The 24,987-nt window shown below is 37.4% G+C and overlaps 1 protein-coding gene across 6 annotated transcripts in view; it reads left to right on the forward strand.

The window, feature by feature from the left end:
• BMPR1B (bone morphogenetic protein receptor type 1B) overlaps positions 1-24,987 on the forward strand; it is a 421,370-nt gene that overhangs the window by 154,445 nt on the left and 241,938 nt on the right. The window contains exon 1 of one of the 6 annotated variants that reach the window (XM_043438644.1): positions 15,210-15,228. The exons of the other annotated variants lie outside the window; for them this stretch is intronic. The gene's annotated coding sequence lies outside the window, so the exon portion shown is untranslated. Of the gene's footprint in view, positions 1-15,209; positions 15,229-24,987 lie in introns of those variants that run through there. 6 annotated transcript variants of the gene reach the window in all.

The following is a 24,987-nucleotide window of genomic DNA, read 5'->3' on the forward strand; positions in this document are numbered from 1 at the left end:
CTTATAAGAAGAGATTAGGACACAAACAATACAGAAGGAAGACTGTGTAAAGATACAGAGAGAAGACAGCTACATAGAAGCTGCAGAAGTTGATTAGAAGAAATCAACTGTGTCAACAATTTCATCTTGGATTCTAGCCTCTAGAATTGTGAGAAAATAACTTTCTGTTGTTTAAGCTACCTGCTGCTGCTGCTAAGTTACTTCAGTCGTGTCTGACTCTGTGCAACCCCATAGACGGCAGCCCACCAGGCTCCCCCGTCCCTGGAATTCTCCAGGCAAGAACACTGGAGTGGGTTGCCATTTCCTTGTCTAGTGCATGAAAGTGAAAAGGGAAAATGAAGTCGCTCAGTCCTGTCTGACTCTTAGCGACCCCGTGGACTGCAGCCCACCAGGCTCCTCCGTCCATGGGATTTTCCAGGCAAGAGTACTGGAGTGGGGTGCCATTGCCTTCTCCTTAAGCTACCTAGTATGTGGTATTTGCTATGCAGAAAACTAGAAAACTAATATACTTGGTAAAATGAATGGATATATACACATTTATCTTTTATTTTGTTTACCAAATTTAATAGCCAATAACCTGCCATTTACATCTTATGAAAATACAGAATCTGTGAAAGTGAAAGTCACTCAGTCGTGTCTGACTCTTTGTGACCCCATGGGCTATACAGTCTATGGAATTCTCCAGGCCAGAATACTGGAGTGGGTAGCCTTTCCTTTCTCCGGGGGATCTTCCCTACCTAGGGATCTAACCCAGGTCTTCCACATTGCAGGTGGATTCTTTACCAGCTGAGCCACAAGGGAAGCCTGAGAATACTGGAGTGGGTAGCTTATCCCTTCTCCAGTGGATCTTCCCAACCTAGGAATTGAACTGGGGTCTCCTGCATTGTAGGCAGATTCTTCACCAACTGAGCTATCAAGGAAGCCTGAATAAGAAAATAAGAATAAGGAAATAGAAAGTAGAAATAGATGTCAAATATGTGATCTGTACAGTCTTACTTTGTTTATGTAGTTTTTTAGTCTTTAAATACAGTGTCATTTGGAGGGACCTAGAGATTACCATACTAAGTCAAGTACCTCAGAAAGACAAATACTATGTGATATCAATTATATGTGGAATATAAAATATGACAAAAATGAGCTTATTTGCAAAACAGAGACAGACTCACAGACATAGAAAACAAATTTATTGTTACCAGAAGGGGAAGGGGCGGGGACCGGGATAAATAAGGAATTTGGGATTAGCAGATACAAACTACTATATATAAAGCAGATAAATAACAAGGCCCTACTATATAACAAGGAGTTGTATTCAGTGGCCTATAGTTAGCCATGGTGGAAAAGAAAAAACATAAATACAGTGTCATACATCATCTCCTTAGGTAGCAATCTGACATTCCAGTACATGGTAGCATTTCAGCATACATTTGGCCATACATCCTACACATGTACAGTTCTTTAATAATTAGTGCCTGTGGTAGGAACTTTGAAGTACTTTTCAGGCACTTTGCCACCTCAATTAGACTTAATGTTAATTTAAATCTAATATTTGAAAAAGTGGTAAACAATGGGTATTATTAGTATGGTAGCAAACAAGAATACAGAACATCAAGTTAGCTCAAATTGCTCATTCATAGCTCCAGTTATTTGGTAAATATTTTTCTACAGTGGTTTTACAGTATCTACCTCTCCTGGTTTCAATTCATCTACACCAAGTGATTTGTGAATTACTAATAAGAGAAATCAATGATTATAAAACTTTAATCAGTGGTGAAACATTCTTTTGCTTCTAAAATGAAAAAATAGTCATTAATATTGTAGAACATTATTTTCTCTGGTAGCAAGCAGGGAAGTAAGTTTTACGAGGTTTTAAGATGATGAACCCTAAAATATGAAAAAGGTTGTATTTGAATCTACTTGCTTTTTAGCATTGCTTTGCTTTTATTCTGCAACTTGGCAAATATCAAGAAAAGCAGGTTTGGCATATCTCTCATTTCACTATTTGTTTTTCTTCATCGTCCCTCACAATTTCATGTGTACACTTCAAACACTACAAGAAAATAAAACAAATATGAAATAGTTTACCCCAAACACTACAAGAAAATAAAAATATATGAAATAGTCTACCATAAATTTTGAGTTTTCTCTTTTGAATGACTTTGAGCTGTAAAGGCCTTGGAATCCTTAATCTCTATTTTCAGCAGGCACCATGAAAATTGTTTTGTAAATTATTTTAAACTATCTCATATAACTCGTGAAACTTCGGTGAATTCGTTTATAAAATCTTCCAAAGATGGTACATTTTCCCTTTAAGATGGTCATGATTGTTAGTGTTGTTAATTTCTTAACTATTGGCATGAATTAATTTAAATGAATTTTCTCACTTTTATTAATTCAGTAGCAAATTATGTCTCATTTTTCATTGGACTGCTTGAAATTTTCTGGTTTTCATCATACTTAGAATATGTAGATTTTACTACCATTTAGTATCACTTACGCAGTGAAGGTAACTAATTTCTAATGCAGAACAGTTGACAGTTTAAAGTATAGACCTCTTAAGAGCAGTTTATAGTCTAAAAACAGCTATAAATATTGTTTATGCAGGTTAATCAGTGAAAATTAATCTACATTTTCTGTCAACTTGTATTTTATTCAAGTCAGACTGCTTTTGACTAGTCAGATCATCCGTTCACATAGCCTTCCTTCAGTTTTCCTCCTTTGATTAACCCCCATTCCATTTGTACCCAAAAGATAGTTGGTGTGATCATGTTGCCATGTTCTGCATTCCTGTGTATTCCTCACAGCTGTGATGCTAAGGGTTCTCTGCATGGAATGCCTACCTACCTCTGGCTGCACCAGCATACCTAATGGTTAAATATATCACAGCTAGTCATGTGGAGGGCAGGGCTGTATATCTCTCTCTCTGATTTTCTTTGCATTTACTTTTCTGTCTTAATGTAAAATTTGTAATTTTAACATTTACTAAGGAAGCAGTTTAAATGGAATTCATTTTTTTTAAACTGTTCATTCTGTTTTTAATAGAGATTTATTTCCCTTTGGGAAGGTATTAAGCTACACAGGAAGACTGAGTGGATAATAAAATTAACAAAGTAATTTTGGTGATTTAAAAAAAAAGTATTTCATAGCTAAGGTTGGTTCTTGTGAAGGAAACTCTTAGTTTCTATTCAGCCAAGATTTTTCTCTTCTGAATAGTGTTTGGATGTAATTCACATTATCTCCAGTGACTCTACTTTTTCCTGGCTGCTGAAGCTGAGTAACTCTTCAGATTATTTTCTTTCTGTAGGTATTTTGATAAATCAATCAGTTTGGGTTGTCTGGTTGAGTTGGGAACTCAAATGTAAAACCTTTGAAAATGTCTCCAAAGACCAAATAAAATCAAAACCTTTTTTTCCCCTTTATATTTGTTATTTTTGTTATGTCAAAAACCTAGTTCAAATACCAGTGCATTTCAGACTAGACATTTGAGTTTTATATGGGTAAAAAAAAAAATCACATAAAATATTCATACTTGAGGGGCAATAGCCAAAGGCAAAAATGTTTCATGACTCACTATTAGTCTTCCTGACTGTTCATCCAAGAAAGACATATCCTTTCCTCTTACATCTCTCTGGCCTGATTTCTTAATGCCGAATTAAACTCTTGACGACAATCATGTATCTTTTATTTTTACTTTTTAGGGGATAGTTCACATTTTGTCTCTTTAATACGAACAAGGTCTTCTGTATTGTAATTTGGTTAATTTCTGGTTTATAGAGTAACTTTTGGATTATAATCTCTGCCAGGATTATTCCTCTCTATATCCAGGTAGGTAGAACATTTTAGCAGCTGTCACCTTTGAGTTCCAACTGGTATAATGTTTATGCCACAGCCTTCAGCTTCGGATCAGTAACTCTGAGAAGTGTAATAGAGTCTGACATGCAGGGAGGTTTTTAGAATGCACATGCCTGTGCCCTATTCTGCACATAATGCTTTAGAGTTTGGAAGGTGGTAAACTGGGCATGTGCAATTTGCAAAAACCTCTCAGTATATTGTGATGCACTTGTGTGGTGAAGAGACATTGACCACACTATAAACCCTGAAAACGTGTCATTGGTGATATTCTTCATTTAACTGAGAGGAAGGTGACTTTTGTTGTTTCTGACCCAGAATGGCATTGCCTATGACTGGTGAAAAGAAACTAAGCTATTTTAACAGAAAACAAAATTATTCATTAAGCATGAATTCACCTATGCAGGAAATAAAGTGATGTGGTAGGAGCACTTCGGATTCAATGCGTAAGCCATGAAGTAATTGCCTATCCTTATGCTCAGCCTCTATCTCAAACTCCCCTCTTCTCCATTCTCTCTTTACCTAACTCTTTACTAAGACATGCTTCAGGCGGTGCCATCTTGTTTCACTGATACCCTTACCAGAACCTCTAGGTAGAATGAGAGGCCACGTCTATTGCTCTCTACAAGCTTTAGCACGTTACTATCATCTGTGTGTCATACTGTACAGAAATGTTATTTCTTATGACTTACTTGTGTGTGTCCCCTCATTAGCCTGTGAATTCATTCAGTGCCTTACATAATAGCTGGGGAGATCTTTGTTTTGCCAATGCTGAAGTGTCACAGGTGGTCTTAAGTGTTTGCTGAGTGCCATTACTTTTTCTACATAGTAGTAGGATTAATGGGAATGCACATGTCTGGGATCTTTACAAGTTAAAAAGGCCTTCAGGGAGGGTCCATGCTAAATAAATATGGAAAGTTTCACCTGCAGCACCTTGAATAAGAGACAAGATATTTTTCATGAGAATTGCTCTTTCTAGACTGAGTCAGAAGTTTTGATACTGTATTAGAATTTCAGAATTTTATAAGAGTAAATTTGACATACTAGTGCGTGTGTCTGATATTTTATATACTACATTTGAATTGGATTTTTCAGTTAGTTTTAATTTATTCAACAAGCATTATTTCAGTGTCCCTAAAACACGATTACCATGTTTTGTGTTATATCATGTTTTCTTTGTTATCTTACTGCTTTTAGCTCCTTGATCTGTCTTTCTTGTTTCTCATCCTAAACCTCTAAATGGTAGAGCTCCTCAAGGTTTTCTTCATATCACCTTCTTTTCTTTTTTTGTACTAATATCTGTTGATATCACTCTTTCTCAAGGCTCTCCATACCATCTATATGTTAATGATCCCCCGATTTTGTCTTCGGTTTCAATTCTCTTATTATAGGTAGTAATTTATTTCAAAAGTTTAGTCATAGTAAAGGGTAGGCTGATGGATATCTGTAGATGAAGACAGAACTTTTCATCAGATCCACTGGTGTCTCATTAATGCGTTCATGTCAGATATCTTCTATTTAAATGAATTATGAAAAACCCATATTCTTGATTAACTCTTCTTTTATAGTTCTTAGGTTTTCCTCATGAACTTATTTTTATTGAGGTAATATTGATTTGTAACATTGTATGTTTTATGTATCCAACAGTATAATTTGACATCTGTATACTCTACAGTGGGCTCATCAGCAAAAGTCTAGTTTCTGTCACTGTTCTGTTAACCCCCTTTATCCTTCCTCTGCCCTTCTTTCTTTCTCCCTCTAGTAAGCACCAATTTGCTTTCCATATCTATGAATTTGTTTTTCTTAATTACTGTTTTTAGTAATAATAAAATATTCTGGTTCTTAAAGAAATGGGAATACCATCTTACCTGCCTCCTGAGAAATCTGTATGCAGGTCAAGAAGCAACAAGTTAGAACTGGACATGGAACAACGGACTGGTTCAAAATTTGGGAAGGAGTATATCAAGGCTCTATATTGTCACCCTGCTTATTTAACTTATATCATGAGAAATGCCAGGCTGGATGAAGCATAAGCTAGAATCAAGATTATAGGGAGAAATATCAACAACCTCAGATACGCAGATGATACCACACTTACGGCAGAAAGCGAAGAAGAACTAAAGAGCCTCTTGATGAAGGTGAAAGAGGAGAATGAAAAAGCTGGCTTAAAACTCAACATTCAAAAAATGAAGATCGTGGCTTCCAGTCCCATCACTTCATGGCCGAATATGATGGGGAAACAATGAAACAGTGACAGACTTTATTTTCTTGCACTCCAAAATCACTGCAGATAGTGACTGCAGCCGTGAAATTAAAAGACTTGCTCCTTGGAATAAAAGTTATGACAAACTTAGATGGCATATTAATAAGCAGAGACATTACTTTGCCAACAAAGGTCTGTATACTCAAAGGTATGATTTTTGCAGTAGTCATATATGAATGTGAGAGTTGGACCATAAAGAAGGCTGAGTGCTGATGAACTGTGGTGTTGCAGAAGACCCTTGAGAGTCCCTTGGACTACAGGAGATTAAACCAGTCAGTACTAAAAGATATCAGTCCTGAATATTCATTGGAAGGACTGATGTTGAAGCTGAAACTCCAATACTTTGGCCACCTGATGCAAAGAACTGACTCATTAGAAAAGACCCTGATGCTGGGAAAGATTGAGGGCAGGAGGAGAAGGGGACGACAGAGGATGAGATGGTTGGATGGCATCACCGACTCAATGGACATGAGTTTGTGCAACTCTAGTTGTTGGTGATGGACAGGGAGGCCTGGTGTGCTGCAGTCAGTGGGATCACAAAGAGTCAGACATGACTGAACGACTGAACTGATTCTTTAATTCCACATATGGGTGCATTCATATGGTATTTCTCTTATTTTACTTATGACACACTCAAGGCCCATTCATGTTATCACAGATGGCAAGATTTCATCTTTTTTTGGTTGAGTCGTATTCCATTGTGTGTATGTGTGTTTATATCTCATCTACTTTAATACACTTATCTGCCCAATGGCACATTTAGGGTGTTTCTATATCTCAGCTATTGAAAATAATACTGCAATGAATATAGGGGTGCATATTTCTTTCTGTATTAGTGTTTTTTTATTCTTCATACAAATACCTGCAAGTGGCATGTCTGGATTATATGATAGTTCTTTTCTTAATACTTCGAGAAATCTGTTTTCTGTTTTCTATAGTGGTTGCACCTACATTTCTGTCAATAGTGTATAAGGATGCCCTTCTCCAGATCCTCTCTACTACTTACTATTTCTTGTCTTTTGATAATAGCCTTGCTAACAGTCATAATGTCATATTTCATTGTGGTTTTGATTTGTATTTCCATAATAATTAATGATGAACATCTTTTCATGTACCTATTGGCTGTCTGTGATCCTCTGACCATTTTTAATTAGGTTATTTTTGTTATTGTTACTGAGTTGTATGAATTTTTTATATACTTTGGATATTAACCCCTTATCAGATACGTGATTTACAAATATCCTCTTTCATTTCGTAGATTGTGTCTTGCTTTATTGATGGTTTTCTTTGATGGGCAGAAACTTTTCAGTTTAATGTAGTCCCACTTGTTTGTTTTTTCTTTTGTTTTCCTTGCCTGAGCAGGCATATCCAGGAAGATATTGCTAAAACTGATGTCAAAGGCCATCCTGATGCTTAGGTTTTCTTCTGGAGTTTTTATGGTCTCAACTCCTACATTCAATTTCTCAGTCCATTTTGTGTTAATTTTTTTGGTATAAGATAGTGGTCTAGTTAAATTCTTTGGCATGTCCAGATTTCCCAATACTCTATAGAAGAGAATTTCCTTTCTCAATTGTATTTTTTATGTCTCTTTTGTTGTAAATTAGTTGTCCATCTATGTGTAAATTTATTTCTGGGCTTCAAATTTGGTTTCCTAGATCTGTGTATCTGTTTTTTCCCCAATACCGTGGTTTTTAAAATTATTATTGTAGTTTTGTAGTATAATTTGAAATCAGGATTTTGATGACTCCAGCTTTGGCTTTTTTCTCAGGATTGCTTTGGCTGTTTGGAATCTTCTGTGTTTGCATGCATTTTTAGAATTTTAGCTTTTGTAAAAATATCCTTGGAATTTTGATAGCAATTGCATTGAATCTGTGAATCACTTTAGGTAATATGAACATTTTAACAATGTTAACTCTTACAATGAACATGGAATAGCTCTCCATTTATTTGTGTCTCTTTCAATTTTTTCAACAGTGTCTTACAGTTTTCAACATACAGGTCTTTCACCTCCTTAGTTAAATTTTTTCCTAGGTATTGTAGCGATTGTAAATGGAATTGTTTTCTTAATTGTTTTTTTTTTTTTTTCCTACAAGCTTGTTGTTAGTGCACAGGAATACAACAGAGTTTTGTGTATTGACTCTGTGCCCTGAAACTTAATGGTGTTCATTTATTGTTTCTAAATTTCTTTGGTGTCTGTAGGGTTTTCTGTGTATAAAATGCCATCACAAAACAGTGACAATTTTTCTCCTTTCCAGTTAGGATGCCTTTTATTTCTTTCTCTTGCCTAAGAGGGAAGTACTTCCAATGCTGTGTTGAATAAGAGTGGTGAGATTGAGCATCCAAGGATAGCTTTTGGTTTTTCATTTCTGAGTATTATTTAGCTGTGGTTTTGTAATATGTGGCCCTTATTATGTTGAATATTTCATCTATACCCATTTTATTGAATATTGAATCTTGACAGATGCTTTTTCTGCATTTACTGAGATAATTGTATGCTTTTTACCTTTTGTTAATGTGATATATCACTGAATGATTTGCAGATCTGGAATCATCTTTGCATTCCTGGTGTAAATTCCACTTGAACATGGTATATGATCCTTTTTAAATATTATAGAATTTGGTTTACTAATACATTGTTGAGGATTTTTGCATCTGTGTTTAATCAGTGATACTGGCTAATAATTTTCTCTTTTTTTGGTTGTCCTTGTTTGATTTTGTATCACGGTAACATTGGCCTTGAAAACTGTGTTAGAAAGCATTCACTTTTCTTGAGTTTTTTGGAAAGTTTTTGAGAAGAATAGGTAGTGAATCTTTGAATGTTTGGTAGAAGTTGGCAATGAAGCCATCTGGTCCTGGAGTTTTGCTTTTTGGGGGGAATTTTTGACTACTCTTTCAAACTTTTTACTACTGATTGGCCTATTCAGAATTTCTGCATCTTCCTGATTCAATCTTGGAAGGTTGTATGCTTCTAAGTATTAATCCATTTCTTTTAGGTTGTCTGGTTTTTTGGTTTATGGCTATTCATCATAATCTGTTACAGTCTTTTGTATTTCATGTTTCACATTTTATTTGTTTGAACTCCCCCCCCCCCATAGGGAATCTAGCTAAAGACTTTTAAATTTTGTTTATCTTTTCAGAAAATCAGCATTTTGTTTCATTGATCTTTCCTGTTATCTTTTTAGTCTCCATTTTATTTATTTTCCTCCGATTTTTATTATTTCCTTCCTTTTATTGACTTTGGACTTTGTTCTTTTTATAGTTCCTTTAGATGCTGAGTTAGATTGTTTGGAATACAAAAGTAGGAAGTCAGAAACACTTGGAGTAACAGGCAAATTTGGCCTTGGAGTACAGAATGAAGCAGGGCAAAGGCTAACAGAGTTTTGCCAAGAGAACGCACTGGTCATAGCAAATACCCTCTTCCAACAACACAAGAGAAGACTCTACACATGGACATCACCAGATGGTCAACACCAAAATCAGATTGATTGTATTCTTTGCAGCCAAAGATGGAGAAGCTCTATACAGTCAGCAAAACAAGACCAGGAGCTGACTGTGGCTCAGATCATGAACTCCTTATTGCCAAATTCAGACTGAAATTGAAGAAAGTAGGGAAGGCACTAGACCATTCAGGTATGACCTAAATCAAATCCCTTATGATTATACAGTGTAAGTGAGAAATAGATTCAAGGGATTAGATCTGACAGAGTGCCTGATGAACTATGGACAGAGGTTCATGACATTTTACAGGAGCCAGGGATTAAGACCATCCCCAAGAAGAAGAAATGTAAAAAAAGCAAACTGGGTGTCTGAGGAGGCCTTACAAATAGCTGTGAAAAGAAGAGAATCAAAAGGCAAAGGAGAAAAGGAAAGATATACCATTTGAATGCAGAGATCCAAAGAATAGCAAGGAGAGATAAGAAAGCCTTCCTCAAAGATCAGTGCAAAGAAATAGAGGAAAACAATAGAATGGGAAAGACTAGAGATCTCTTCAAGAAAATTAGAGATACCAAGGGAACCTTTCATGCAAAGATGGTCATATTAAAGGACAGAAATGGTATGGACCTAACGAAAGCAGAAGATATTAAGAAGAGGTGGCAAGAATACACAGAAAAACTATACAAAAAGGTCTTGATGACCCACATAATCACAATGGTGTGATCACTCACCTAGAGTGAGACATCCTGGAATGTTAAGTCAAGTGGGCCTTAGGAAGCATCACTACAAACAAAGCTAGTGGAGGTGATGGAATTCAAATTGAGCTATTTCAAATCCTAAAAGATGATGCTGTGAAAGTGCTGCACTCAATATGTCAGCAAATTTGGAAAACTCAGCAGTGGCCACAGGACTGGAAAAGGTCAGTTTTCATTCCAATCCCAAAGAAAGTCACTGCTAAATAATGCCCAAACTACTGCACAGTTGCACTCATCTCACATGCTAGTAAAGTACTGCTCAAAATTCTCCAAGCCAGTCTTCAACAGTACATGAACTGTGAACTCCCAGATGTTCAAGCTGGTTTTAGAAAAGGCAGAAGAACCAGAGATCAAATTGCCAACATATGTTGGATTTTCAAAACAGCAAGAGAGTTCCAGAAAAACATCCATTTCTGCTTTATTGACTGTGCCAAAGCCTTTGACTGTGTGGGTTACCACAAACAGTGGAAAATTCTTAAAGAGATGGGAATACCAGACCATCTGAAATGCCTCTTGAGAAACCTGTATGCAGGTCAGGAAGCAACAGTTAGAACTGGACATGGAACAACAGACTGGTTCCAAATCTGGAAAGGAGTGCCTCAAGGCTGTATATTGTCTCCCTGCTTATTTAACTTATATGCAGAGTATATCATGAGAAACTCTGGGCTGGATGAAGCACAAGGTGGAATCAAGATTGCTGGGAGAAATATCAATAACCTCAGATATGCATATGACACCACCCTTATGTCAAAGAATCGGACACGACTGAGCGATTGAACTGAAATGAAATAAATTGTTTGAGGGTTTTTGTTTCCTGAGTTAGGCCTGTATTGCTGTAACTTTCCTGTTTTGTTGCATCCTATAGATTTTGTTATGTCCTTTTTCCATTTCCATCTGTCATCCTATATGTTTTACTTCTTTGATTTCTCCATTGACTCAATAGTTGTTCAGTAACATTTAGTTTAGTCTCTACACGTTTGTGGTATTTCCAGCTTTCTTCTTGTAGTGGATTTCTAGTTGCATATCATTTTTTGTTATGTTTTTAGTCTTTTTAAAAGCTATTGAGGCTTATTTTGTATCCCCAAATATGGTCTATTCTCAGATGTCTATATGCACTTGAAAAGAATGTGAGTTCTGCTGCATTTGGTGGAGAAGGTAATGGCAACCCACTCCAGTACTCTTGCCTGGAGAATCCCATGGATGGAGGAGCTTGGTTGGCTATAGTCTATGGAGTCGCTAAGAGTCAGGCATGACTGAGCGACTTCACTTTCACTTTTCACTTTGATGCATTGGAGAAGGAAATGGTAACCCACTCCAGTATTCTTAACTGGAGGATCCCAGGGACAGAGGAGCCTAGTGGGCTGCTGTCTATGGGGTCACACAGAGTCGGACACGACTGAATTGACATAGCAGCAGCAGCAGCTGCATTTGGATGAAATGTTCCATATATATCTATTAAGTCTATGTGATCTAATGTTTCATCAAAGAGCTATGTTACCTTATTGACTTTTTGTCTGGATATTCCATCCACTGATCTGAATATGGTGTTTAAGTCCCCTCTTATTACTGTGCTGCTATCATTTTCTCTCTTTAGATCCGTTAAAATTTGCTTTTTATATTTTAGTGCTTTTATGTTAGGTGCATATATGTTAATAATAAAGAGTATGGTTTCTTGCTGCATTTTACCCCTTTATTGTGATATAAAGTCCATCCTTGTCACTTTTTGTCTTTTTTTGTCTTGAAGTATATTTTGTCTGTTATGCGTGAAGCTCCACCCACTTTCTTTTGACTGCCATTTGCTTGGAGCATCGTCTTCCATTCCTTCACTTTGAGCCTCTGTTTGTCTTCAGGGCTGAAATGAGTCTCCTGTAGGCGCACATATACTTGGGTCTTAGTTTTTAATACATCCAGCCACTCTGTGTCTTTAGATTGCTGGATTCAATTCATTTACGTTAAGAGTGATGATTGTTAGGCAGGACGTGGTATTGTCTATCTTGGGTTTCTGGTTTTCCTGTATTTTTATTGTTTCTTTTTCCTTGTGTTTCTGTCTGAAGTTTTACTATGGTGGTTTTCTTGTGATGTTTTTCTCAGTGTCTTTTTTGTTTGTTTCATGTCTCTGGTCTAGGTTTTTGTATTGTGTTTATCATGATATTTGTATAAGACATTTTGTTAATAACATAGTCCTTTTTCTGCTGATCGCATCTCTTATCTTCATTTGTGTCTACAGGTTTTGTCATTTTCCTTTGTGAGTTTTATTGCAGATTATTTCTTTTCTGTTGTGCATTTGTTACCAAATGAAAGTAGCTGTAGTTATTTTAATGCTTTTAACTTTTATGCTGTAATTGTTTAACATCTTGTCCTAATATATAGTTGCAATTTTCTGATTCTGTTTACACCTTACTTAAAGTCTTATATACTTTTGCCTTTTTGTTTCTAATAAAAGAGCTCCTTTCAACATTTCTTGTAATGTAAGTCTAGTGGTAACAACTTACTCAGCTTTTGTTTGTCTGGGAAAGCATTTGTTTGCTTTTCTATCTGATGATAACTTTGCTGGATATTTTTGACTGATAATTTTTGTCTTTCAGTATTTTGAGTATGTTATTGTACTGTCTCTGGTTGGTAGAGTTTCTGCCGAGAAATCTACTGATAGCCTGATGGGGGTACCTTTGTAGGCTATTGTCTTTTTTACCCCTGGTTCTTTTAAAAATTCTTTCTTTGTTATTGACTTTGGTTATTTTAATATAATGTGTCTTGCAGAATGTCTTTTTGCACCAAGATAATTAGGTGTTCTATTAGCTTCATGGACTTGTATACCTGATTCCTTTGCCAGGTTTGGGAACTCTTGGCTATCGTTTCTTTAAAGAAGCTTTCTGCTTTCTTCTCTCTGTCTTCTCTTTCTGGGATACTTAATATCCCTATGTTGCCTTTTCTAAGGGGAGTTACATAGTTCTTATGGAGCATCTTCATTTTTAAAAAATATCTTAGTTCTCTCCCATCTGTCACATGAATTATTTTTAGATTTCTATCTTTTAGCACACTAATTTTCTCTTTTAAATGGTCTGTTCTATTTCCAGTGCTTCTAATGCAACCTTCATCTCACTTGTTGAGTTCTTCAGCTCTAGATATTGTTTGGTTCTTCTTTTTCAGAGTTTCAGTCTCTTCATTAAATATTCCTTCTGTTCATGAATTTTATTCCTGAGGTAATTGAACTGTAGTTGTGAGATTTTTTTTAGCTCATTGAGTTTCTTCATAACAGCTATTTTGAATTCTCTGTCAAATCACAATCTTCTGTGACATCGAGTTTGGTTTCTGGAGAATTTTCTTTTTGTGATACCGTTACTGTGATTTTTCATGTTGTTTGGTGAGCTGCTGTTCTGATGGCACATTTGCAATGGTGAATACTTTTCTTATTTAAGTAAAGCTTTTTTTACTTTGATTCTAGTAGTTCAACAGATTGGTAATTAGAGGTCCTTCTTTTGTTTTTTTCTGGTGGGTTGACTGGTAAAGAATCTGCCTGCAATGTGGGAGACCTGGGTTCGTTCTCTGGATTGGGAAGAGCCCCTGGAGAAGGGGTAGGCTACCCACTCCAGTATTCTGGCCTGGAGAATTCCGTGGACTGTCTAGTCCATGGGGTCACAAAGAGTCGGACGCGACTGAATCACTTTCACATTCACTTTCACTTTATTTTGTTTTTCAGTAGATGGAGCTATAGCAATAGTTTTTTTTTTTTTTTTTTTCCTTATCTGAGTTGCCTCTATTTTTCCTCTGAGATATCTCTGAGAATTGGCGTTATCGACCCTCTACCACTTCTGCCAGAGGTGTTACGGGTTCTCTTGTCCTCACCGCTGGTACCTCCAGGGTCTCAGGTGCTTTGTTGCTAATTAGCTGATGGTGCTACTAAGGTCACCATGTTGGTAGGCTGCTCTGCTGTGTCCAGGGTTGCCTGGGTCATGGGCTGCCGTGGTGTGGAAAGGGGATTGTATGGGGGAGCTGAAGTTGTCAGGTTCATGGGCATTACCGCTTTGGGGGAGGCAGATTTGCAGGCAGTGCAGTGGTTGGAGGGTTGGGGTCCCAGGTCCTGCCACCTCTGCTGCTTGGTCCCGTCACTTAGGTGCTGCTGTGGCCGAGAGGCTGCAGTTTCGTGTGCTGCCTCTGCTCCTGCTACCGAGGTTTTTGGGGTGTGAACTCGGCTGTCATGGCTAGGGTCTGGAATGGGACACTGCCTTTGCTGCACTCTTAGTTCTGGCCTCTCTATGTGGCCAGTCCACTCATATTCAGATGTCTAGATGTGTGGATCTCTCCTCCGTAATGTATTGGACAGAGGATACTTTTTTGAGTTATGAATGTTTAGCTAGTTGTAGATGGAAGGGGTTAGACAAAGGCAGCATCTCATTACCTCATGTATTGGTTCCCTAAGGTTGCTGTAAGCAATGACCACCAACTTAGTGGGTTGAACAACAAAAATGAATTTGCTTATAGTTCTGGAGGCCAAAAGTCTGAAATCAGGGTGTTAGCAGGATCATGCTCCCTCTGAAGTCTCTAGGAAAAGCATCCTTCCTTGCCCTTTGCTAGCATCTGCTGGCTTCTGCCAGTCATTGGCATTCTTTGCTTTGTAGCTATGTCACTCTAGTCTCTTCCTCCATCTACACATGGCCTCTTTCTCTGTATGGGTGTCTGTGTGTCCTCTCCTCTTTCAAGGATATAATTCACTGGCTGTATGGCCTTCCCTAAATCTGTTATGACCTAATTTTAACTAATTATTTCTGCTAAAGACCTTTTCTCCTATGTTTGCAGTGAAGTGAATTTTTGGAGGACACTAACCCACTATACTCTGGGTTTATCTGTGCCAAATAAGCAAGATGAGAGGCAACCGCCATGTAGACCCAGAGTGCACAGTCTAGACAACGTGTCAGATTCCGCCACTTACAGGTGTGTGACCCGGGGCAGGTTACTTAATTACTCTGTGCTTTACTTTCTCCTGTATAAAAGTGGAGATCATCATAGTGCCAACTCGTGAAATCGTTGTAAAGATGAGAATATTTAATATGTGTATGGTGCCTGAAATACCTGGCACAAAGTAAGCACACTTTAGTCTGTTAGTGCTGCCACAGTCAGGCTTCTGACTTAATAGGCCTGTGAAGGTGTTTTCCTGAAAACTTTCTCTCAACTTAATTTCTCCTCCCTCTTCTTGATCTTAAATACTGTTCAGTTGTGGTAATTTGTGAGGTAATGCAAGAGGTATACTAGAGTAGTGTAGATGGCCTTTGCACACATTCGAGGTCAGCTCTGGACCATTCCACTCAGAAGCCTCTACACGGCTGAATGGTTAGAGATTGTGGGGCCTATTGTGCTTTTAAATGCATGTGGTTGCATGGGATCACTGGAATGTTAATTAATTTTCATATTTCCCTTTAAGCTACCTCTGTAGCTGGAACAAAGAGTTTCTGAGCTGGGTCCCAAAGTGGCATTCTCTCTCATTCACAAACACCCTCAAAGAAGATTGTACTTGAAGTTTTCCTGTTACTTTGAAGGGTCTGTGAAAGGCATTCTAGGTTTGCAAAGCTGGTTTAAAACATGTTCCCAGATCTAGCAGTGAAGCTGTTGGTCGTATATTCATACTAAAGATTCTGGGATTACTTAAGATAGTGTCCTCTGCTAGGCTGAGGTACATTTATGGTAACTGAGGGACTGTGAGATAAAGAATGATGCTCTCAGATGTCCTCTGAGAACCTTCTGGCCTTGTTAGAAGTGATTTTATTTCAAAGCATGTCTCATTTTATATTATTCTCTGCAGTATTATTTTTCTCTTAAAATTAAAGAACCCCTGATGTAGTTATTGAAGTAAATTCAACTCTGTTGAATTCTTTGCTGTCATTATAGACCAGTGGCAAGAAATGAGAGTCAAGCCTTGTAGACTATACATGTAAGTTTGGTTGATCAATGTAATTTATAAATGTGTGTTTTTTAAAGATAACTGCTTACTTCTATTATATTTTTAAGTTAAACAACAGTATTGAAAATTTCAGATAGTTCAGGGTAAAAGAAATTATTGACAGAAAAGAATTTATTAGGTTAAATTGACTCATGCAGTACTTATATTCCACTACTGCCACCTCGGAAGCACAGAAATTTTTACTGATAAAAGAGGTTATTTAAATTGACTCATCCAATACTTATATTAACCACATATACTGTATCCTCCTTTCTACCTCATTGACTTGCTTTTGGGTCTTTCATACTTACTAATGTATTCAGAACAGACTAGTCTAGTTTCTTGTTTCTGTACAGTGAGATGAGCTGAGAAAATTATTCATTCATCATTACTCATTTGGAGTGTACATTTTACTGACTTGGTCCCAGCCTCTGAGATGAATGAGACTCAAACTTTTGCTTAGTGAGTCTAGAAGAGAGAATCGATGTGTAAACCATTGAATTACGATATGGTATGAAAAAAGCAAGAGGTTGCAGTGATTAACTATCTAGGATTGAGGGTGGGGAAAAGTTTGCCAAGAGAAGGTAACACTGAGCTGTATTTTGAAACATAAAGGAAGCTTGTTGGCTGATATAAACAGAGAAGAAAGTGTACATCATAAATTATGGTGTATACAGTCAACTTTGTTTTGATGTTTATAATTTATGGTTGCTTTATTTTGGAGAAGGAAATGGCAACCCACTCCAGTATTCTTGCCTGGAGAATCCCATGGAGGGAGGAGCTTGGTAGGCTACAGTCCATGGGGTCGCAAAGAGTTGGATACGACTGAGTGACTTCACTTCACTTCACTTTATTTCTGGAACTCCTGGTAGCTGTGGTTTTTGGTGTAGTTTGTGGAAATTTAGGAAGCTTTATTTACCTTATACCTGCCAAATAATTTGACGAGATAGTATAATATCAAATTAATATTTGCATTGTGTTGTCGCTAAGTTGTGTCTGACTGTTTTGCAACCCCATGGAGTGTAGCCTGCCAGGATCCTCTGTCCATGGGATTTCCCAGGCAAGAATACTGGAGCAGGTTGCCATATGCTTCTCCATAAGTGAATGTAAATTAAGCCCTGATAATTGATATCACAATTTCAGAGGTTTGGAAAGTATTATATAGTACTACAGTCATAGCGTTTTCAGCCGCTTCTGCTCCGGTGCATCTGTGTAGTGCACTCTCTTTGTGGCTTAGTGGTGGCTCACCATGGTGATAGCTCTCAATCTTAGGCAGCAGGGTAGGCCCACATAGAAGCATGTACTTACTAAGGATAATCCAGTCCTTGTAACATATAGATCTCTAAGTACAAGTGGATTAATATGCTATGTATTTATTTCTCACCTACAGGATGAGAATTTTTGACTGGTAACTGGATGTGGGATGGCTGGAGATTAGGTAGGAGGTGAGAGGGTTTGGTGCCTTATCGTTGCTCAGGGATCTAGGCCGACAGACATTCCTCTGTCTTTAGCATACAACTTCTAAAGTTGCCATGGGTGTTCCCATCCAAGTTCTATTTGGGAGAAGAGAGAATATGGAGAAGGCCTATCAGCTTTGTATCTACCTAAGCCCTGAAGTGACATACATAACCTCTGTTCCTGGTCCACTGGTAAAAAGCAGCCAGAAGGCCCCGCCTAAATGTAAAAGAAGGTGGAAAAATTGTCCCCTGCTGGACCACTGCTTCTCAACAACTCAGTGCTATGGAAGATGAGCGTAAATGATTGCTGGGAAGTCAGCGACCTCTGAACTTCCTTGGTAGCTCAGATCGTAAAGAATCTGTCTGCAATGCAGGAAACCCAGGTTTGATCCCTGGGTCAGGAAGAACTCCTGCAGAAGGAAATGGCAACCCACTCCAGTATTCTTGCCTAGAGAATTCCATGGACAGAGGAGCCTGGCTACAGCCCATGGGGTCTCAAAGAGTCAGACAGGACTGAGTGACTACCATTTCACTTTCACTTTCGACTACTTCTACAACGAGGATATGTTAGAATCATTAATGAGGGAGTAAGAGGGTTTGGAAGTGTAAGTAGCTTGAAAAAGCCTTGCAAGTGATTTGCATATGTCTTCAGGCATTTTTCTTTTTTTACCTTGCGTATTAATACTAGCCAGATGTCTTCCTGTGTAGGTGTTGATTCTGAAATTCAGGGAGTTTAAGTCTTAAGTGTTAAATTTTGACTTAGTATTTCATGTACATCATCCTGACTTTATTTGACTTTTCTACCAAAGTGTGCTTAGTATGCTGAGTTTTTTTGCTTTTCCAAACAATTTTCAAAGTCCATTTTTCTTAAAAGTTTGAAATTCTTACAACTCCCAGAAAAAAATGCTTTTAAATACATATACACTGCTTTTGGAAGAGGTCACAATCCTTGGATCTAGGGAATGTTTGATTTAATGTTTTATTTGACTATAATTTCAGTTATAGTTGTGTAATAGTGTACAGTATAGTTATAGTAAGTAGGACATAATTGCCAGGTAGACGATATATGTGCATTATTTAGCTTATAAGTAGAGATTGAGTATGCATTCTGCTTTTCGTCTCCATTTCAGTGACAGATGCTGTAAGATTTATTGATACATTGTTAACATAAACTTATCCAGGAGGTGATAATGAGTCCTAAGGTTAATAACAACAACCATGCCTCCCTTGGAATGAGATTCAGAATTTCTGCCAGTGCTGATAATTTTGACTTTTACAATGTTTTAAACCTGTTTTTGGCTGTCCTGGGTTTTTGTTGCTGCACAGGCTTTTCTCTAGTTGTAGCGGATGGGAGCTACTCTCTAGTTGCGGAACACTGGCTTCTCACTGCAGTGGCTTTGTTGCAGAGCGCAGGCTCCAGGGCTCAGTAGTTGCAGCACCTGGGCTCAGCACTTGTGGTTCTCAGGTTGCAGAGCACAGGCTCAGTAGTTGTGTCACACCATGTGGGATCTTCCCAGACTCGGGTGGATTCGTTACCGTGGCGCCTCCAGGGAAACCCAATTTTGACTTTTAAGAAGTCACTCCTTTTCACTAGTTCTCCAAAGGATTGGAACTACTGCTGTAAATGAGATTCATAGTGTGATGAATTTGAACCACAAATGATTTCTGGTTGTTGTCCCACTCTCCTGTGTTCGTTATTCCTCAATAGTCTGTGTGTGTGTGTGTGTATAGCCTACTCTTTTTCAGGCCCTCTATAAGTGCCAGGTTGTGGGTGGTGGGTACAAAGTGCTCTCATGAAGCTTGCATTTTAGTGTAGTGCTAATTATTGAGATGGAAATGTTGTACGTCTGTAGTATTCCCTATGATAGCTGTTATCTGCATGTGGTTCATTAGGCACTTAAAATGTAGCTAGTGAAACTGAGGAATTGAATTCTTTTTTATCACTTCAGTGTTATTAAGATATAATTGACACACAGCACTAAATAAGTTTAAGTTTTACAATCTAATGATTTGACTTACATATATCATGAAATGATTATCTCAATAAGTTTAGTGAATATCAATCATCTCATAAAACATTAAAGAAATGAGGAAAAAGTGGGTTTTTTTATTGTGATGGGAACTCTCAGGATTTAATCTTAACTTTTATGTATATCTTGGGCTCCAAAATCACTGCAGATGGTGGCTGCAGCCATCAAATTAAAAGACACTTGCTCCTTGGAAGGAAAGCTGTGACCAAACTAGACAGCACATTAAAAAGCAGAGAGATTACTTTGTCAACAAAAGTACATCTAGTCAAAGCTTTGGTTTTTCCAGTAGTCCTGTATATATGGATGTGAGAGTTGGCCTATAAAAAAAGCTGAGCGCCGAAGAATTGATCCTTTTGAGCTGTGGTGTTGGAGAAGACTCTTGAGAGTCCCGTGGACTGCAAGGAGATCAAACCAGTCAATCCTAAAGGAAATCAGTCCTGAATATCCACTGGAATGACTGATGGTGAAGCTGAAACTCCAGTACTTTGGCCACTTGCGAGTAAGAACCGACTCATTGGAAAAGACCCTGATGCTGGGAAAGATTGAAGGCGGGAGGAGAAGGGGACAACAGAGGGATGAAATGTTTGGCTGGCATTGGGCTTCCCTTGTAGCTCAGTCGGTAAAGAATCTACCTGCAGTGCAGGAGACTTGGGTTCGATCCCTGGGTTGGGAAGATCCCCTGGAGAAGGAAACGGCAACCCATTCCAGTATCATTGCCTGGAAAATCTCATGGACAGAGGAGCCTGGTGAGCTGCAGTCCATGGGGTTGCAAAGAGTCGGGCACGACTGAGCGACTAACACCGAGTCAGTGGACATGAGTTTGGGTAAACTCCGGGTGTTGATGATGGACAGGGAGGCCTGGCATGCTGCAGTCCATGGGGTCGCAAGGAGTCAGACATGACTGAGTGGCTGAACTGAACTGCCTTCATCCCCCACTCCTCCTCTCTTCCTCTGTTAACCACAGGTGTGATCTCTTTTTCTGTGTGTTTTTGAAGTATAATTGACCTACAGCACTGTCTTAGTTCCTGATACACAACATAGTGATTTGATGCATCTGTATATCACAAAAAGATCACCATGATAAGTCTAGTTGTCCTCTGTCGCTAAAGACGTTACATAATTATTAACTATTTTCCCCAATCTGTACATTTTATATCTGTGACTAAAATTTGTTGTAAAACTGAAAGTTTAATGCCTCTTAAGCTCCGGTTTTCTCCTCCCCAACCCCTACTCTCTGGCAACAACCTATTTATTCTTTTTTATTGATGACTGTTTCTATTTGGTTATATTTGTTCACTTGATTAGCTTTTTAGATTTTACATAAATGAAATCATATAGTATTTGTCTTTCTGGCTTATTTCACTTAGTGTAATACTTGCTAGGTCCATCCACGTTGTTGTAAAGGGAAAAGTTTCCTTTTTTATGGCTAAGTAATATTCTACTATGTGTATGTATGTGTATTTGTATGTATTATGTGTGTGTATGTATAACAGAAAACATTCTGTTATACAAAATAGACCAAGGCGAGCTCAGGTAGTACAGAGACCTCCTGCGGAGCAGAAGGGCAAAAACTCGCTTGATCTTGATTTTCAGTGCGAATACAGACCATGAAAGTGGGGCCTCTTTAAAAAAATTAAAACAAAAACAAAATAGAATACATATATACTAATAGAATATAATAGAATACAATATATTCTATTATACATACATATACACATGCATATATATGTGTTTGTGTGTGTCATATCTTCTTTATCCACTAAAGATAGATGGGCACTTAGGTTGCTTCCATACCTTGAGTATTATAAACATTATTGCATTGAATATAAGGGTGCATATATCTTTCTGAAATAGTCCTTTCACTTTCTCTGGATAAATACCCAGGAGTAGAATTGCTGGATCATATGGTAGTTATACTTTTATTTTTTTTGAGGAACCTACGTATTGTTTTCCATTATAGTTTCACCAATTTAAATTCCCACCAACAGGATGAGGCTTCCCTTTTTCCCCATCACCCTGTCAACACTTGTTATTTGTTGTCTGTTTGATAATAGTCATTCTAACCTGTGTGATACGATATTTCATTGTGGTTTTGATTTGCGTTTCCCTATTGCCTAATGATATTGAGCATCTCTTCATATGCTGTTGGCCATCTGTATGTCTTCTTGGAGTTGAATTCTTAATTTTATTTGATCTTAATTAATTTAAATTTGAACAGCTACATGTGCCAGATATTGGCTTTCTAATTGAACTGTGCAGGTCTAGGGGAAAATTACACATTATTGAGATAATCACACTATGAAATGTAAAATTGCAAGATTGATAAATGGTGTGAAATATACAGACAGTGCTTTGGGCACCTATTGAGTTTTAACTTATGCAGGTATGTCATTAAAAGCTTAGGTTTGGGCAAGGCTAGAGATGGAGAGAAGTGGGTAAATTTGAAAGATAAATACCATGTAAAATGAACAGGATCTGGTGATAGTTAAGTGCCTTCTAGATTTCTTGCTTGTACAACTGAAGAGATGAAACTTATTCACTAAGAGAACACTGAAAAAGAACTAGGTTTATGGGTGAAGCAAATGATCTTGATTTTGTAATACTGGGTTGGAATACACTGGGCTGAGAAACAGAATAGAGATTTAGGCTGGACATAGACATACGGTAATTGAAGCTGTGAGCAAGAATGTGTTCACTTAGAAAGCATAAGTTGAGACAGTGAGAGTGCCGTGGACTGAACTCTTGTGCTTGATTGTGGGTTAGCATGTAGAGGAAGGAGAAGGATAGTGGGTTCAGAGAAAACTAGGATTCAAGGAACTTGAGGTTCCAATGAAGTCAGAGAATAGCCTTAGTTGATATAGTTGGATGAGTAGGCTTGAGGAGAAAAGGTTATGGTTTAAGACGTATGAATAAATGAATTTTGAGATGGAATATTTAGTAGTTGTAGTAGTGTTAGTCACTCAGTTATGTCTAACTCTTTGTGACCCCATGGACTGTGGCCTGCTGGGCTCCTCTGACCATGGGATTCTCCAGGCAAGAATGCTGGAGTGGACTGCCATTCCCTTCTCCAGAGGATCTTTCCGACCCAGAGATCGAACCTGGGTCTCTTGCATTGCAGGCAGATTCTTTGCCCTCTGAGCTACAAGGAAGATCCAAGCTACCAGGAATATTTAGGGGTCATGATAATTTTCAGGCACTGTCTATGGGCATGGATGACCAAAATAAAGCAGAGAAAACCATAAAGATTAATTATAATGAAAGCATTTAATCCCATTTTGACAAAGGCAGTCTAAAACTTTCTCTTGTTAGAATTAAAAGATATTAAAATGTATTTCATAATGTGCATATATTTAAGTAGTAATATATGCATGATATACTCATTTGTTATGGTACATAATAAAGCTAAGGATAACATAATATCTCTTAGGGAGCTTTTGATCATTCAAAATTTGAAGATTTGTTGTGGAAAGTCTTTTGAAGATGATTAAAGATGATTTACCATGTTATTTAAAAAACTTACATGACTCCTCAATCTTGGCGGATACCAAAAATGCCTTGAATCTTGCACTTGTGGCTTTGAATATATGAATGTTATTGCAAATTAAATCACCTGTCCATGATTTGAAATATGTAAAACTGAATATTTGACCATTCATTTTTCATTGGCATTGACTTTTTAGCAGCTCTTACATTTTTTCTTCCTTTTATAATTAACTGAAGCCACAACCTGGAAAGAACATGAGTTATTTGAACCTTATGAAAAACCCCCAATGAAGTTTTAATAACTTCAGGGAAGTAGATAGTTATCAAAATGATTTTGATTTACTATCTGTGAACCAGTTCTTACACCTCCCCTCATGCTTGGAAAAGCACACATGAGTTAACCTTTCTAGTTCAGGCTAAATTGTAGAATATAATTCTAAAATTATTTAAAAATAGTTTTTGAATATAATTGCTCAGTTTGACAAATGTTCCATTTTTTTCTTGCCTCTCTTTAAATAAATGTTTTTGAAATGAAGACATATTTAATTAACTGATGAAGATATTAAGAAAAGGAATGATATGGACGTATCAATGTAAATACCAATTTCAGTTGTCATTTATATGATTAATTTTTTGGTACTTAACATATTACCATTACTACCACTCCAAAAATGCAGATTAAGTATTTGATTTTAGCATTGTTAATAATTTATGTATAATTGACATCAACATTATGTTAGCTTCAGGTGTAAAATGTAATGATTTGATATTTGTATGTGTTGCAAATAATCATCACAATAATTCTAGCTATCATCCATCACCAGAATTTTTTTTCTTGTGATGAGACCTTGTAAGATTTACACTCTTAACAGTTTTCAAATATGCAATACAGTGTTATTAATTCTAGTTGTCATGTTATACATTCCATCCCCATTACTTACTTAAAAATGGAAACTGTACCCTTTGACACCCTTCACCTGTCCCATCCAACCCTTTCCCCTTTGGCAACCACCAATCTGGTCTCTGTATCTAGGAGCTTGTTTCCTCTGTATTTTAAGAATTCCTTATATAGGTGAGATCATACTGCATTTGTTTCTCTTTGTGTGACTTATTTCATTTAGCCTAATGCCCTCAAAGTCCATTCATGTTGTTACAAATGGCAAGATTTCGTTCTTTATATGGCTGAAGTGTGTGTGTGTACCACATTTTCTTTATACATTTGTCTGCCAATGGGCAGTTAGGTGTGGTTTCCATATCTTGGCTATTGTAAATAATGCTGCAGTGAACAGAGGTGCACATATCTTTTCAAGCCAGTGTTTTCATTTTCTTTGGATAAATTCCAGAAGTGGAGATGCTAGATCAAACGGTAGTTCTATTTTTAATTTTTTGAGGAAACTTCATATTGTTTTTGATTGTGACTATACCAATTTATATCCCACCAGCAGTGCACACAAGTGTTCCCTTTCCTTCATATCTTCTCCAACACTTATTTCTTGACTTTTTGATACAGCCATTCTAACAGGTCTTAGGGTTTTGATTTGCATTTCCTTATTGATTAGTGTTAAGCATCTTTTTATGTAGCTTGGCCATCTGTATATCGTTTTTGAGAAAATGACCTTTCAGGTCTTTTCCCAATTTTAAATCAGATTTTTTTTTTCTTTGCTTGAGTTGGACCTTCCTGACTCAGGCAGGGATCAAACCCGGGTCTCCTCCTTTTGATCCACCAGGGAGGCCCCAAAGTGTTAGTTGCTCAGTCGTGTCCAGCTCTTTGTGATCCCGTGGACTA

Source organism: Cervus canadensis, chromosome 19, assembly GCF_019320065.1.
Source record: "Cervus canadensis isolate Bull #8, Minnesota chromosome 19, ASM1932006v1, whole genome shotgun sequence".
Taxonomy (NCBI): domain Eukaryota; kingdom Metazoa; phylum Chordata; class Mammalia; order Artiodactyla; family Cervidae; genus Cervus; species Cervus canadensis.